This window comes from Phyllobates terribilis, unplaced genomic scaffold, assembly GCF_046119375.1.
Source record: "Phyllobates terribilis strain yellow unplaced genomic scaffold, ASM4611937v1 Scaffold_44__1_contigs__length_10104851, whole genome shotgun sequence".
Taxonomy (NCBI): domain Eukaryota; kingdom Metazoa; phylum Chordata; class Amphibia; order Anura; family Dendrobatidae; genus Phyllobates; species Phyllobates terribilis.
The window spans coordinates 2,078,056-2,095,959 of record NW_027362804.1 but is presented as its reverse complement, the minus strand read 5'-3'; positions in this window follow the sequence as shown (position 1 = coordinate 2,095,959).

The window sequence follows — 17,904 nt, the reverse complement described above, 5'->3', positions numbered from 1 at the left end:
CCGAAGCATTTCCTTTGAAAAAATTAAGTGTCTAAACTACAGGTGGTGTAGCTTGCTTAACAGCCGGGATAATCCGCTGACTAACAGACACTGCTACTAGGCACAAAGTATTTCCTGGGCTAGATGCAGTTAAAAATTTGTAATTAGATACTCTCGTTGGATGCTGAGAAAGCATTCCATAGAGTCTCCTGGCACGCCATATATGATTCTCTTAAAAAGCTTGGGGTAGGGGTCTAGGGGACCCTTTTATAGCCAAAATCACGGCCCTGTATCACAATACGTCACCTAGGCTGAAGATAAATGGAACTGTAGCACCCTGAGGGCTCGGTTGCTACAGACGTATTGCACCTCACCCAGAGGTGTGATATCTCACTCTCAGGTAAGGATGGAGTGTGGATCAGGACCCGACACCTGCATGCATTACACCACATTGCCGTGGGGCAGGGCGACCAATATGCCCCTGAGATGGGCACGACAGTCCCTGTCCCTGGCTGGAGTGGGGGGAGGGAACACTGAGGAAGGGGAACCCTGTAGTGCAGGAGCAGGGAGGAAGCAGTTCCTGGGTGCATTGAGAAGGGAGTATAAAAGGTGGGCACCATCTTAGTTCAGTGCAGAGAAGTCTGAGCAGAAGTGGCAGGGAGCAGGGGCTCTGCATGAGCTCTGCTCCGGAGGTGGGCCTAGTAACAGAGGCCCAGGCCTGGAAGAGGGAGAAGGAAGGAAGAGGAGCGGAGAAGGCTCCAGGAACGAGGAATGAAGGGATCCCAGGGGTGCGGACGGGCGAGTCGCCACCGCACGCCCGAATCCACCTGCGTGGAGGGGTCAGGCCAAAGGGGGAGACCGGTCCCCGAACTAGTGGAGGCAGGAAACGACCCTCAGCTAGAAACCGGAGGATCTGACATTTTATGTGGCGCAGCCCCTCGCTACACCCGCTAGGAAGGCACCACATAGGGTCAGGGAAACTGGCGCCAAGTTTACCAAGAGGAGGCCCGAGGCAGCCGGACAGAAGTGTTGGTAAGAAGGGCCAGACAAAGGACACACAAAGGGGGTCCTGTGAAGTGCTCCAAAGTTATCTGGGAGTTGTCTGAGCCCCTCACCTGGTGAGCACAGTACGACGTGGGCAGCCGTTACCTGCAGACGTGGTCTGGATAATAAGAACTGTGAGTAAAGGCCCTGAACTGCATCACTGACTCCGTGTCGTTACTGCTGCTGCCCTGCACCATCACCCCCATCCTCCGCATACACTGCCCTGAGGCTATACTCCTCCCGTGGGGAGTTATGCTACGCTCTGCTGCACCCACAACACCAGCCTCAGCGGTCTGCCCTGTAGCGGCGGTTCACTCTGACCGCAATCCACGGGTGGCGTAGTCGGACATTTAAACATCAAAACCACATAAATAGTTCCGCCACTGGTTTGATCGCCCTGAGCCACGGAACCGGGTCGCCGCCACGAAGACTACAACCACCAGCATCCACCAAAAAGGGTCCGGCTCCGGGTGTCCCAAGGCCCAGGGGGCGCGTCAGAACATTTTCATCACCTTTCACAATCACCAATGGGACAAGGCAGGGATGTTCTCTGTCCCCTCTCTTATACATCCTAGTGACGGAGCACCTGCTCTCATCAATTCGCCATAACCCCAATATTAGGTGGATTGAGGTGGGAGGCACCGAGTACAAGTGCTCTCTATTTGCTGATGATGTCCTAGTATATATCACTCAATCACATATATCCATCCATGCTGTTATGGCTGAAATAGATCACTTTGTTACATGGTAAAATTTTAAAATCAATGCAGCGAAGTCTGAGGCCCTCGATGTCTCCCTCCCCAAATCCATATAGGATTCCATCCAGTCCAACTTTCCCTTTGCCTGGCCCTCACAGGGTATCAAATACTTAGGAATTCCTATTCATAGAGACCTCTCCCATCTATGTTATCTTAATTTTGGGCCCTTTATTGAACAACTCCATACAGACCACGGTTGGCAAGTTAGAACTGTAAGATTCACTACGTGAACCACTGGTGTTTTGTGGAAAAGCACATGTACAGTGCGTTCCAAATTATTATGCAAAAAGTGTTTAGGAGTGATAAGGGAAGAATTTGTTTGTTTGTCAGTTAAACTCATTGATGGTGATGTGTGTCAGGGCTCTTTATATTACTGTAAGCAATTGCAGACACCTGTGCTAATTGGTTTGGCAGGTGTGTCCAATGAAAGGCAAGACTACTTAAGAAGGCTGTCTCACATTATTAAGCAGCCTACATTTTCTGCCAAAATGGGAAAGAAAAAGGATGTGTCGGCTGCTGAGAAGCAACAAATTGTGGAGTGTTTAGGTCAAGGCATGACTACAATCAACATTGTGCGATGATCAGGATGAAGTGTCTTGGCAATCAAGAAGTATGTAGCTGATTCACAGTACACACGTGTGCGTGCTGATAAGGGCAAATTGAGGACTCTTTCCTACAGGCAATTATGTCAGGTTGAAAGAGCAGCGGCAAAAAAGCCTTGTCATAGCAGCAGACAAGTTTTTGAAGCTGCTTGTGCCTCCAACGTCCCCCGAACAACAAGATGCAGGGTCCTTCAGAGGTTTGCAGCTGTGCATACGCCATCCTGTCGACCTCCTCTATCCACTTCACACAAGCAGAAACGGCTCCAGTGGGCCAAACATTACATGAAGACTGATTTCAAAACTGTTTTGTTCACGGATGAGTGCCGTGCAGCGCTCGATGGTCCAGATGGATGGAGTGGAGGATGGCTGGTTGATGGACACCCCACGCAAACACGGCTACAGCGCCAACAAGGAGGAGGTGAAGTAATGTTTTGGGCTGGAATCATGGGGAGAGAGATTGTCGGCCCCTTTAGGATCCCTGAAGGCGCTAAAGATGAACTCCATAATGTATGTGGATTTTCTCAAACAGCACTTCCTGCCATGGTTCAAGAAGAAGAACCGTGTATTTCACAGCAAGATCATTTTTCTGCATGATAATGCACCATCTCATGCTGCACATAAAACATCTGCATCTCTGGCTGATATGGGCATAAAAGGGGACAAACTTATGGTGTGACCCCCATGCTCCCCTGACCTCTACCCCATTCAGAACCTTTGGAGCATCATTAAAAGGAGTGTCTATGATGGCGGGAGGCAGTTCACATCTAAGCAACAGCTCTGGGAGGGTATTCTGTCCTCATGCAAAACAATTGAAGCAGAAACCATCCAAAACCTGACAAATTCAATGGACGAGAGAGTTCAGAAGCTCCTTTCGAACAAGGGGTCCTATGTGAAAATGTAACATCACCTAGAATAAAGTTTTGAGTTGAAAACTGTTTGATTTCAGTTTCTAACAACCTGCTAATGCTTATAATTTCAAAAATGACCATTTTTTTGGTATTTATTAAAATGAAAAGGTTGATCGAAAAGTTTGGGGGATCTAAGAGTGTGGCAACCCAGTAGTCATGATTACTTCGAATTCTGACAATATGAGGGTCATGCTGCAGGTAGTGCAGCAAGAAAGCACTTATGTGTCTTGCGCATCTCGGAGCCCCAAAATTATTTTCCGGGCTAGATGCAGCTAAAAATTATTTTTAATTTTAAATCTGGTGAAGCTTTAGTATAGATGGCCTAATAGGATCAGTGCTGCACACTGCTACAAAGCCCAAATTATTTTCCAGTCAAGATACAGATAAACATGATTAGTAATTTGAAAGCTTAAAATGGTTGGTAGGGTAATTTTAACCAATCATCAAGCTTTTACTCTCCCCAGGATGACACAGGGGTAGAAAAGTCGTTTCGGATCCATGATTTGTTCATCTTTATGAACGTGAGTCTGTCTACATTATCAGTGGAGAGCCGCGTGCGCTTATCTGTCAGCACACCACCAGCAGCGCTGAACACACGTTCAGACAGAACGCTGGCTGCGGGGCATGACAAGATCTCCAAGGCGTAAGTGGCTAGCTCCGGCCATTTATCCAGATTGGAAGCCCAAAAAGAGCAAGGGTCCAGTGACACAGTCGTGGCTTCAATGTTTACTTGGAGATACTCCTGTACCATCGTCTCTAGGCGTTGACTATGTGTCAGACTTCTTGTCTCCTGTGGCCTTGCAAAGGATGGGCTAAAAAAGTGGTGAAATGATTCTGCAAAATTGATGTTACCAGCAGATACTGTGGTTCTGTTACGGTTTGAGTGCTGAACACTTGACGGTCCCACGGTTGGCAAGTTGGAACTGTGAGATTCACTACGTGTACCACTGGTATTTTGTGGAAAAGCACATGTAAGATTCTGCAACAGTCTTTGCTGATACTCCTGCATGCGTGCATCCCTTTCTATGGCAGGAATAATTTCTGCAAATTTACTTTTGTACCGGGGATCTAACAGTGTGGCAACCCAGTAGTCAGGATTATTTCTAATTCTCACAATTCAAGGGTCATGTTGCAGGTAGTGCAGCAAGAAGGCACCCATGTGTGTTGCGCATCCAGGAGCACCAAGTCCCTGTTGTGTTGGTGGCGAGGTAACAATCATGCTTCCTTCCTCTGTCCTCTCCCCCCAACCTCGCACAACAGAAATGTGATCAAGGTCTCCCTCATCTGATGAGTCTTCCATCAGTTCGTCCTCCACTTCTTCCTGGGCTCCTGCACCTTCCTCACTAGTTTGGCTGCTACCATGCGCCCTGGTAAAACCATCTCCCCCACCCTCACATGCCTGCCGCCTTGGTGCTGCCGACCGTCTGGACCTTGCAGATGTTAGCCCTTCCGCATACAACTCCTCCTCCTCTACTTCCTCCACCTCCTCTTGTGCCACCACCTGACTCCGAATTCTGTTTAACATGTGCTCCAGCATGTAAATCACCGGAATAGTCATGCTGATAATGGCATCGTCAGCACTAAACATCTTCGTCGCCATTTCAAAACTGTGCAGAAGGGTGCATAGGTCCCTGATCTGAGACCACTCCTCCAGCGTGATTTGCCCCACCTCTGAATCTCGTTGGCCCAGGCTATACGTCAGAACGTATTGCACCAGGGCTTGTCGGTGCTGCCACAGTCGCTGCAACATGTGCAGAGTTGAATTCCACCGGGTAGGCACATCGCATTTTAGCCGGTGAAGTGGCAGGCCCAACGACTTCTGTAGAGATGTAAGTCGCTGAGCTGCGGGATGCGAACGGCGGAAGTGAGCACACAGCGACCGTGCCCTCTGCAGAAGGCCATCTAGTCTGGGATAGTGGGCTAAAAATTGCTGGACAACCAGGTTCAACACGTGAGCCATACAAGGCACGTGTGTGACATTGCCCCGGCGAAGGGCCGCACCCAGGTTTGCAGCATTGTCGCACACGGCCTTCCCTGGTTTCAGGTCCAGTGGAGACAACCATTCATGAAATTGGTTCTCCAGAGCTGACCACAACTCCTCAGCTGTGTGACTCACATTTCCCAGACATTTCAATGTAAAAACCGCCTGATGACGTTGAGCCCTACTGCCAGCATAGTAAGGAGGTGTGCAGGATCCCTTCTGCGCAGTTAGAAAGCTTGTGGCATGACCAGACAGGCTTTGGGTGCAGGTGGAAGACCGAGAGGAGGTTGAGGAGGCAGAAGCAGTGGAGGAACTTTGACATAAAGAGGATTGACGCACAACTCGTGGGGACGGCAAGACTTGGACAGCAGCCCCTTGTCCTGCTGTCACCATAGTTACCCAGTGCCCAGTCAGCGACATGTAACGCCCATGTCCATGCCTACTCGTTCAAGTGTCTGTGGTGAAATGCACCCTGTCACACACAGAGTTTCTCAAAGAAGCGGTGATGTTGTGTGCGACATGCTGGTGGAGCGCAGGCACACCTTTCTTTGAGAAGTAGTGCCGACTGGGCATCTGGTACTGGGGCACTGCGACGGACATAAGGTCTCGAAAATCCTCTGTGTCCACCAGGCGGAAAGGCAGCATTTCTGTAGCCAAGAGCTTGCAGATGGTGAAATTCAACCTCTTAGCTTTCTCATGGCTAGGAGGAAATGGTCTTTTACTTGTCCACATCTGAGGGACCGAGGGCTGGCTATTGTGCTTAGACAGGGTTGATAAGGGTGTCCCCGGCAAACTGCCGGTCTGTGAGGAAGATGCAGGCGGACATGTTAGGTTGCCTTGATCCAAAGGTGGTGCTATCGATGTCGGACAGCGCTCAACACCAGCTGGTGTTACCACCTCCAAAGAAAATGATGACCTGCCAATCACGCTGGCTGTTGCGGGTAAAGAGGTGGCAGGTCTGCGCCCCAAAACAGGTGTGACTGCTGTCCCCCCAGTCACAGAGGATGAAGAGGCCGCGGATGCACAAGATATGGCAGACGGTGGTTGGCCCGGCCGGCTAGGCCGCATTGTAGCACACTGAGCTTCCCACTGCAACTTATGCTTCATGTCCATGTGCCGGTTCATGCATGAAGTACTCAAACTATGTATTTTTTGGCCTCTACTTAGCTTTTGCTGACAAATGTTACAGATAACACGAGTTGGGTCATCTTTATCGATCTGAAAAAATGCCCAGGCTATGCAAGGCTTAGCACCCATGCAACCTGAAGAGCCACCACGACTTGTGGTGAGAGGCAGAGTTGTGTTTGAGGATGCAGTTGTTGACGTGCTTCCAGTACTACGTCTCTGTCCAGGAAGGCGCAACCTGACCTCGTCGTCACTAGCATCTTCCTCCACCTCCTCTGCTGACCTCATCACTTGGCTGACTGTGGGTTGACAGTAAGTGGGATCTCCAACCTCATCATCATCACCCTGTGCGTTATCACACCCGTCGTCCTCAGAGCCAACCTGTTCCTGCCCTGACAAAAAACTAAAGTTGTCGCTCCAATCAGGTATTTGAGTCTTATCATCGTCTTCCTCATTGTCTCCACCAACAGGAGTTACAGCTTGGGAATGAGGGTCTACATTATGGTCAGAACCTTCTGCGTCTGGTCCTGGATCCGACTCATAAAGATTCTGGGCATCAGTGCAGATCATTTCCTCGTCTGGATTCACTGAAGCGCTGGAGTCGACCTCTGATTCCCAGGCTATAGTATGAGTAAACAGCTCTGCAGACTCAACCATCTGTTCTACCTCATACTCAGACGGGCAGCTGGAGATTTGGGAGCTGTGAGGAAGCAAGTGCGATTGGGGTGACACCTTTGAGGACTGGAGTATTTGTGATGTTGAAGTTGATGTGGAGGAGAGCCCACTTAAAGGAGAACTTGATATCCGTTGAAGCACCTGCTGTTTTTGTGCCTCATCTGGAATTTGTAGCGATTGGCGTGGCCGTAAGAAAGGGATCTTATCACATTGTCCGCTAAAAAAAGTAGACATTTTAGTTTGGCTGGAAGATGGTCTTTCTTCTGCAGATGTTACTGTTGCTTTAACACCTACCCCACGGACACAACCTTTTTTCCCCTTCCCAACACGCCTATTTCCCTTTCCACCAGCAGCAGGCCTTTTTCCACTCATTTTGGTGGTTAACTAATTCACAACTCTGGAGTTGTTTGCACAAAAAAACAATGGATGGTAACCGAGCAGAGCTGAGTGGCCAAACTGTGGTATTAGGCCAAAACTATTGGCTGGGTTAGATGCAGAAAAAAATTATATTCAATTTGCAACCTGATGGAGGTCAGTATAGATGGACTAATACAACAAGTCCCACACACAGCTAGAAGCCCAATATTTTTTCAGAGGTAGATGCAGAAAAAAATATATTCAGTTTGCAACCTGATGGAGGTCAGTATAGATGGACTAATACAACAAGTCCCACACACAGCTAGAAGCCCAATATTTTTTCAGAGGTAGATGCAGAAAAAAATATATTCAGTTTGCAACCTGATGGAGGTCAGTATAGATGGACTAATACAACAAGTCCCACACACAGCTAGAAGCCCAAATATTTTTTCAGAGGTACTGTAGATGCAGATAAAAATTATTTTTAATTTGCAACCTGATGGAGGTCAGTATAGATGGACTAATAGAGAAAGTCCCACACACTGCTAGAAGGCCAAATATTTTTTCAGAGCTAGATGCAGAAAAAAATTATATTCAGTTTGCAACCTGATGGAGGTCAGTATAGATGGACTAACAGAGAAAGTCCCACACACTACTAGAAGGCCAAATATTTTTTCAGAGCTAGATGCATACAAAAAATTATTTTGAATTTGCAACCTGATGGAGGTCAGTATAGGTGGACTAATAGAACAAGTCCCACACACTGCTAGAAGGCCAAATATTTTTTCAGAGCTAGATGCAGAAAAAAATTATATTCAGTTTGCAACCTGATGGAGGTCTGTATAGATGGATTAATAGAACAAGACCCACACACAGCTAGAAGCCCAATATTTTTTCAGAGGTAGATGCAGAAAAAAATATATTCAGTTTGCAACCTTATGGAGGTCAGTATAGATGGACTAATACAACAAGTCCCACACACAGCTAGAAGCCCAATATTTTTTCAGAGGTAGATGCAGAAAAAAATATATTCAGTTTGCAACCTGATGGAGGTCAGTATAGATGGACTAATACAACAAGTCCCACACACAGCTAGAAGCCCAATATTTTTTCAGAGGTAGATGCAGAAAAAAATATATTCAGTTTGCAACCTGATGGAGGTCAGTATAGATGGACTAATAGACCAAGTCCCACACACTGCTAGAAGCCCAAATATTTTTTCAGAGGTACTGTAGATGCAGATGAAAATTATTTTTAATTTGCAACCTGATGGAGGTCAGTATAGATGGACTAATAGAGAAAGTCCGACACACTGCTAGAAGGCCAAATATTTTTTCAGAGCTAGATGCAGAAAAAAATTATATTCAGTTTGCAACCTGATGGAGGTCAGTATAGATGGACTAATAGAATGATGCTATGCCCAAAAGATTTTACTTCACTAGGTGCAGTAAAAAAATTGGTATTCTATACACAGGTGGTATATCTTGCAACACAGATAGGCTACTCCACTGACTAACACACTCTGCAATAGGCCAAAAAGGATTAGCTTTGCTAGATTCAGCCAAATGCTGTGAAAAAAACTTGCACAGCACTGGCACAGACCTGCCTGGCAAAAACTGATAGGAACTGATGTAACCTAGTCCTGAAAAGGACTCCAATTACAATTAGTCTTTACTCCCACAATCTATCTATTTAAGAGCACAGACCTCCCTGATAAAAGTCGTAGGAAATGCTGTAACCTAGTCCTTAAAAGGACTGCAATCACAACTATTCCCTACTCCCAAGCTATCTGTATATTTGTGCGAAAATTGGCTTGAAATTAACAAGGTATAGCGCACACAGCAACAGCGGTGCCGTCTAACACGCAGCTGCAGCAGTGAGAAAATGGTGGCGACGGGGAAAATGGCTTGGTCTTATAGGGCAAGGACATGTGACATACACTGCCAATGACACATGCCCTTGCTTGTGTGAAAAAAAGCACTTCGCTCCGTGTGTGCGCTGCTGATAGGCTGACAGATTGCACCTCCCCACTGCAAATGCGGGAAAGAGAAAAAAAAATGGAGATCTTCATTGTTCCTGCAGAGATCCATCCCCTGCCCCTCCCCCCACCCCGCTGTACACTCAAATTGCGTATTAACATTAATTTTCATCATTACTGAGAAAAAATCCAGTTATGATTTTGGTGCACGAACAGTTATCGAACATAACCTCGAACAGCCGAATTTTTCTCAAATTGTTCGTGTTCGCCGAACGGCTCGAACACCGCCCAAAACAGCTCGAATTTGAGATTGGCGAACAGTTCGAGTAGAACAACGCTCATCTCTACATTTAAACCGTCTTGTTAAGCTTCTCTGAACTGCACGTCTCTTCCAAGGGGCATTTAAACCGTCTTGTTAAGCTACTGTGACCTGCATTTCTCTTCCAAGGGGCATTTAAACCGCCTTGTGAAGCTACTGCGACCTCCACCGCTCTTCCAAAGGGCATTTAATCCGTCTTGTTAAGCTACTGCGACCTGCACGTCTCTTCGAAGCGGCATTTAAAACGTCTTGTTAAGCTACTGCGACCTGCACGTCTCTTCGAAGCGACATTTAAAACGTCTTGTTAAGCTACTGCGAACTGCACGTCTCTTCCAAGGGGCATTTAAACCGTCTTGTTAAGCTTCTCCGAACTGCACGTCTCTTCCAAGGGGCATTTAAACCGTCTTGTTAAGCTACTGTGACCTGCATTTCTCTTCCAAGGGGCATTTAAACTGTCTTGTTAAGGTACTGCCACCACCACCGCTTTGCCAAGGGGCATTTAAACCATCTTGTTAAGCTACTGTAACCTCCACCACTTTTCCAAGGTGCATTTAAACCGTCTTGTTAAGCTACTGCGACCTCCACCGCTCTTCCAAAGGGCATTTTAACTGTCTTGTTAAGCTACTGTGACCTGCACGTCTCTACCAAGGGGCATTTAAACCGTCTTGTTAAGCTACTGCGACCTCCACTGCTCTTCCAAGGGGCATTTAATCCATCTTGTTAAGCTACTGCGACCTGCACGTCTCTTCGAAGGGGCATTTAAACCGTCTTGTTAAGCTTCTGCGAACTGCACGTCTCTTCCAAGGGGCATTTAAAACATCTTGTTAAGCTTCTCCGACCTGCACGTCTCTTACAAGGGGCATTTAAACCGTCTTGTTAAGCTACTGTGACCTGCATGTCTCTTCCAAGGGGCATTTAAACTGTCTTGTTAAGCTACTGCGACCTCCACCGCTCTGCCAAGGGGCATTTAAACCATCTTGTTAAGCTACTGTAACCTCCACCACTTTTCCAAGGTGCATTTAAAGCGGCTTGTTAAGCTACTGCGACCTGCATATCTCTACCAAGGGGCATTTAACCATCTTGGTAAGCTACTGCGACCTGCACGTCTCTTCCAACGGGCATTTAAACCATCTTGTTGATCAACTGCGTCCTTCACCGCTTTTCCAAGGGGCATTTAAACCGTCTTGGTAAGCTGCTGCGATCTGCACGTCTAAACCAAGGGGCATTTAATTCATCTTGTTAAGCTACTACGACCTACACCGCTCTTCCAAGGGGCATTTAAAACCGTCTTGTTAAGCTACTGCGACCTGCACGTCTCTTCCAAGGGGCATTTAAACCGTCTTGTTAAGCTACTGCGACCTGCATGTCTCTTCCAGGGGGCATTTAAACCTTCTTGTTAAGCTACTGCGACCTGCAAGTCTCTTCCAAGGGGCATTTAAACCGTCTTGTTAAGCTACTGCGACCTCCTCCGCTCTTCCAAGGGGCATTTAAACCGTCTTGTTAAGCTACTGCGACGTGCTCGACTCTTCCAAGGGGCATTTAAACCGTCTTTTTAAGCTACTGCGACCTGCACGCCTCTTCCAAGGGGCATTTAAACCGTCTTGTTAAGCTACTGCGACCTGCACGTCTCTTCCAAGGGGCATTTAAACCGTCTTGTTAAGCTACTGCGACTTGCACGTCTCTTCCAACGGGCATTTAAACCTTCTTGTTTTGATACTGTAACCTCCACCACTTTTGCAAGGGGCATTTAAACCATCTTGTTAAGCTACTGCGACCTGTATGTCTCTTCCAAGGGGCATTTAAACCGTCTTGTTAATCTACTGCGACCGGCACGTCTCTTCCAAGGGGCATTTAAACTGTCTTGCTAAGCTGCTGCGACCTGCATGTCTCTTCCAAGGGGCATTTAAACCGTCTAGTTAAGCTACTGCGACCTGCACTTCTCTACCAAAGGGCATTTAAACCGTCTCGTTACGCTACTACGACCTGCACGTATCTTCCAAGGGGCATTTAAACCGTCTTGTTAAGCTACTGCGATCTCCTTCGCTCTTCCAAGGGGCATTTTAACCGTCTTGTTAAGCTAATGTGACCTGCACGTCTCTTTCAAGGTGCATTTAAACCATCTTGATAATCTACTGCGACCTCCACCTCTTTTCCAAGGGGCATTTAAAACGTCTTGTTAAGCTACTGCGACCTGCACGTCTCTTCCAAGGGGCATTTAAACCGTCTTGTTATGCTATTGCGACCTGCACGTCTCTTCCAATGGGCATTTAAACCATCTTGTTAATCTACTGCGACCTCCACCGCTTTTCCAAGGGGCATTTAAACCGTCTGGTTAAGCTACTGCGACCTGCACGTCTCTTCCATGGGGCATTTAAACCGTCTTGTTAAGCTACTGCGACCTGCACGTCTCTTCCAACGGGCATTTAAACCATCTTGTTAATCTACTGCGACCTCCACCGCTTTTCCAAGGGGCATTTAAACCGTCTGGTTAAGCTACTGCGACCTGCACGTCTCTTCCAAGGGGCATTTAAACCATCTTGTTAAGCTACTGTGACCTGCACCTCTCTTCCAAGGGGCATTTAATCCATCTTGTTAAGCTGCTACGACCTCCACCGCTTTTCCAAGGGGCATTTAAATCGTCTTGTTAAGCTACTGCGACCTGCATGTCTCTTCCAAGGGGCTTTTAAACCATCTTGTTAAGCTACTGCGCCCTGCACGTCTCTTCCAAGGGGCATTTAAACCGTCTTGTTAAGCTACTGCGACCTGCACGTCTTTTCCAAGGGGCATTTAAACCGTCTTGTTAAGCTACTGCGACCTACACGTCTCTCCCTAGGGGCATTTAAACCGCCTTGTTAAGCTACTTCGACCTGCACGTCTCTTCCAAGGGGCATTTAAACCATCTTGTTAAGCTACTGCGACCTGCACGTCTCTTCCAAGGGGCATTTAAACCGTCTTGTTAAGCTACTGCGACCTACACGTCTCTCCCTAGGGGCATTTAAACCGCCTTGTTAAGCTACTGCGACCTGCACGTCTCTTCCAAGGGGCATTTAAACCATCTTTTTAAGCTACTGCGACCTGCACATCTCTCCCAAGGGGCATTTAAACCATCTTTTTAAGCTACTACGACCTGCACGTCTCTTCCAAGGGGCATTTAAATCGTCTTGTTAAGCTGCTGCGACTTGCACATCTCTTCCAAGGGGCATTTAAACCATCTTGTTAAGCTACTGTGACCTGCACCTCTCTTCCAAGGGGCATTTAATCCATCTTGTTAAGCTGCTACGACCTCCACCGCTTTTCCAAGGGGCATTTAAATCGTCTTGTTAAGCTACTGCGACCTGCATGTCTCTTCCAAGGGGCTTTTAAACCATCTTGTTAAGCTACTGCGCCCTGCACGTCTCTTCCAAGGGGCATTTAAACCGTCTTGTTAAGCTACTGCGACCTGCACGTCTCTTCCAAGGGGCATTTAAACCGTCTTGTTAAGCTACTGCGACCTACACGTCTCTCCCTAGGGGCATTTAAACCGCCTTGTTAAGCTACTGCGACCTGCACGTCTCTTCCAAGGGGCATTTAAACCATCTTTTTAAGCTACTGCGACCTGCACATCTCTCCCAAGGGGCATTTAAACCATCTTTTTAAGCTACTACGACCTGCACGTCTCTTCCAAGGGGCATTTAAATCGTCTTGTTAAGCTGCTGCGACTTGCACGTCTCTTCCAAGGGGCATTTAAACCGTCTTGTTTAGCTACTGTAACCTCCACCTCTTTTCCAAGGGGAATTTAAACCATCTTGTTAAGCTACTGCGACCTGCATGTCTCTTCCAAGGGGCATTTAAACCATCTTGTTAAGCTAATGGGACCTGCACGTCTCTTCCAAGGGGCATTTAAACCGTCTTGTTAAGCTGCTGCGACCTGCATGTGACGCGCCCCCTGGGCCAGTGCTGTAGTGCGGCGCACGTGCGCGCGGGGGAATACCCGGAGCCGGATCCGATGGGGGTAGTAGTCTTCGTGTGGCGGTGACCCGGTCCGTGCCCAGGGTGGTCAAACTAAGTGGCAGTTATTGGTATGATGGTATTAGTGTCCGACTACGCCACCCGTTGAATGCGGTTATGAAACCGCCGCTGCAGGGCAGACCGCTGAGGCCGGTGGTATGGGTGTGCAGCGATGTTGATATAACCCCCAACGGGAGAGGTATGGCCTCAGGGCAGCGGATGTGGATGATGTTGGGAGTGATGGTGTGGATGTCCCAGCACTAATGGTGCGACAAGGAAGCACGGAGACGCGAGGGTACAGTTCAGGGTCTTTACTGATGGTACAAGGCAAACTCTCCCGGGAGTACTGGCTAGTAGTTGGGGCCTGGTTAGTCTGCGAGTAAGCCGGAGTTCCCCTGGCCAGGTGGAGTTGTAAGCCTTCCCGTTAGTCTGTACCCTTCCTGGCTACCCTGCTTTCGGCGGTTACAAGTAGCCCACGTCCCTGGGTATACCGTGTGGTGCTCACCCGTATGGCTGGTGACCTGGGGCCTCCTGTTAGCCTCCGCTCCGGGATGGCGGTGCTGGTCCCTTCGTTGTGACTGAGCCTCCGGGCTTTTATGGCCAGAGGACCTGGAATCCCCTGCCGGATGGATTCTGCTGCTGGGTATATCTTAGTCCCCACAGCCTCGGACTCCTGTGTCCGGTTTTAGTACCTTCTCCCAGGGCGAGCTCTGCACAGCTCCAGCCCCTGGCGCTTCTCCTTGGCTCCTACAGAGCTCCTGATGTCTATCTGTCCCTGTTTCTGCGTGTCCAGACCAGACTCCGTCTCTGTCTGGAACTCCTCTCCTTCTCCTCTAACCCTGCCTCAGCCCCAGTTTATGTAGGGGAAGTTCTTCCCCTCCCAGGACTGGGCAGGAGGTGTGGTATGCTTAGGGTTCCTGACCAGGAGACCTCCCACCTGCTCTCAGACGTAATATTGCTATTACTGTGGAAACCAGACCCCTGGGGTGCCACACATGTCTCTTCCAAGGGGCACTTAAACCGTCTTGTTAAGCTACTGCGACCTCCTCCGCTCTTCCAAGGGGCATTTTAACCGTCTTGTTAAGCTACTGCGACCGGCACATCTCTTCCAAGGGGCATTTAAACCATCTTGTTAATCTACTGCGACCTCCACCTCTTTTCCAAGGGGCATTTAAATCGTCTTGTTAAGCTGCTGCGACTTGCACGTCTCTTCCAAGGGGCATTTAAACCGTCTTGTTTAGCTACTGTAACCTCCACCTCTTTTCCAAGGGGAATTTAAACCATCTTGTTAAGCTACTGCGACCTGCATGTCTCTTCCAAGGGGCATTTAAACCATCTTGTTAAGCTACTGGGACCTGCACGTCTCTTCCAAGGGGCATTTAAACCATCTTGTTAAGCTACTGCGACCTGCACGTCTCTTCCAAGGGGCATTTAAACCGTCTTGTTAAGCTACTGCGACCTCCACCGCTTTTCCAAGGGGCATTTAAACCATCTTGTTAAGCTACTGGGACCTGCACGTCTCTTCCACGGGCCATTTAAACCGTCTTATTAAGCTACTGTGACCTGCACGTCTCTACCAAGGGGCATTTAAACCATCTTGTTAAGCTACTGCGACCTCCACTGCTCTTTCAAGGGGCATTTAAACCGTCTTGTTTAGCTACTGCAACCTGCACGTCTCTACCAATGGGCATTTAAACCGTCTTTTTAATCTACTGCGCCATGCACGTCTCTTCCAAGGGGCATTTAAACCGTCTTGTTAAGCTACTGTGACCTGCACGTCTCTACCAAGGGGCATTAAAACTATCTTGTTAAGCTACTGTGACCTTCACCGTTCTTCCAAGGGGCATTTAAACCGTCTTGTTAAGCTACTCTGACCTGCACGTCTTTTCCAAGGGGCATTTAAACCGTCTTTTTAAGCTACTGCGACCTGCACGTCTCTTCTAATGGGCATTTAAACCATCTTGTTAAGCTACTGCGACTTGCACGTCTCTTCCAAGGGGCATTTAAACCTTCTTGTTAAGCTACTGTAACCTCCACCACTTTTCCAAAGGGCATATAAACCGTCTTGTTAAGCTACTGCGACCTGCACGTCTCTTCCAAGGGGCATTTAAACCGCTGTGTTAAGCTACTACGACCTGCACGTCTCTTCCAAGGGGCATTTAAACCTTCTTGTTAAGCTGCTGCGACCTGCAAGTCTCTTCCAAGGGGCATTAAAACTGTCTTGTTAAGCTACTTCGACCTCCACCTCTCTTCCAAGGGTCATTTAAACCGTCTTGTTAAGCTACTGCGACCTACTCGTGTCTTCCAAGTGCATTTAAACCGTCTTTTTAAGCTTCTGTGACCTGCACGCCTCTTCCAAGGAGCATTTAAACCGTCTTGTTAAGCTTCTCCGACCTGCACGTCTCTTCCAAGGGGCATTTAAACCGTCTTGTTAAGCTACTGTGACCTGCATGTCTCTTCCAAGGGGCATTTAAACTGTTTTGTTAAGCTACTGCGACCTCCACTGCTATGCCAAGGGGCATTTAAACCTTCTTGTTAAGCTACTGTAACCTCCACCACTTTTCCAAAGTGCATTTAAACCGTCTTGTTAAGCTACTGCGACCTCCACCGCTCTTCCAAAGGGCATTTTAACCTTCTTGTTAAGCTATTGCGACCTCCACTGCTTTTCCAAGGGGCATTTAATCCGTCTTGTTAAGCTACTGCGACCTGCACATCTCTTCAAAGGGGCATTTAAACCGTCTTGTTAAGCTACTGCGACCTGCACCCCTTTTCCAAGGAGCATTTAAACCGTCTTGTTAAGCTACTGCAACCTACATGTCTCTTCCAAGGGGCATTTAAACCTTCTTGTTAAGCTACTGCGACCTGCAAGTCTCTTCCAAGGGGCATTTAAACTGTCTTGTTAAGCTAATTCGACCTCCACCTCTCTTCCAAGGGGCATTTAAACTGTCTTGTTAAGCTACTGCGACCTGCACCCCTTTTCCAAGGAGCATTTAAATCGTCTTGTTAAGCTACTGCGACCAGCACGTCTCTTCCAAGGGGCATTTAAACCATCTTTTTAAGCTACTGTGAGCTGCACGCCTTTTCCAAGGAGCATTTAAACCGTCTTGTTAAGCTACTGCGACCTGCACGTCTGTTCCAAAGGGCATTTAAACCGTCTTTTTAAGCTACTGTGACCAGCACGCCTTTTCCAAGGAGCATTTAAACCGTCTTGTTAAGCTACTGCGACCTGCACGTCTCTTCCAAGGGGCATTTAAACCGTCTTGTTAAGCTACTGCGACCTGCTCGTCTCTTCCAAGGGGCATTTAAACCATATTTTTAAGCTACTGTCACCTGCACACCTTTTCCAAGGAGCATTTAAACCGTCTTGTTAAGCTACTGTGACCTGCACGTCTCTTCCAAGGGGCATTTAAACCGTCTTGTTAAGCTACTGCGACTTGCACGTCTCTTCCATGGGGCATTTAAACCTTCTTGTTTAGCTAATGTAACCTCCACCACTTTTCCAAAAGGCATTTAATCCGCCTTGTTAAGCTACTGCGACCTGCATGTCTCTTCCAAGGGGCATTTAAAGCTTCTTGTTAAGCTACTGCGACCTCCACCTCTCTTCCAAGGGGCATTTAAACCGTCTTGTTAAGCTACTGCGACCTGCTCGTCTCTTCCAAGTGGCATTTAAACCGTCTTTTTAAGCTACTGTGACCTGCACGCCTTTTCCAAGGAGCATTTAAACCGTCTTGTTAAGCTACTGCGACCTGCACGTCTCTTCCAAGGGGCATTTAAACTGTCTTGTTAAGCTACTGCGACTTGCACGTCTCTTCCAAGGGGCATTTAAACCTTCTTGTTTAGCTACTGTAACCTCCACCACTTTTCCAAGGTGCATTTAAACCGTCTTGTTAAGCTACTGGGACCTGCACGTCTCTTCCAAGGGGCATTTAAACCGTTTTGTTAAGCTGCTGCGACCTGCATGTCTCTTTCAAGGGGCATTTAAACCATCTTGTTAAGCAACTGCGACCTGCACTTCTCTACCAAAGGGCATTTAAACCATCTTGTTAAGCTACTGCGACCGTCACGTCTCTTCAAATGGGCATTTAAACCGTCTTGTTAAGCTACTGAGACCTGCACGTCTCTTCCAAGGGGCATTTAAACCGTCTTGTTAAGCTGCTGCGACCTGCATGTCTCTTTTAAGGGGCATTTAAA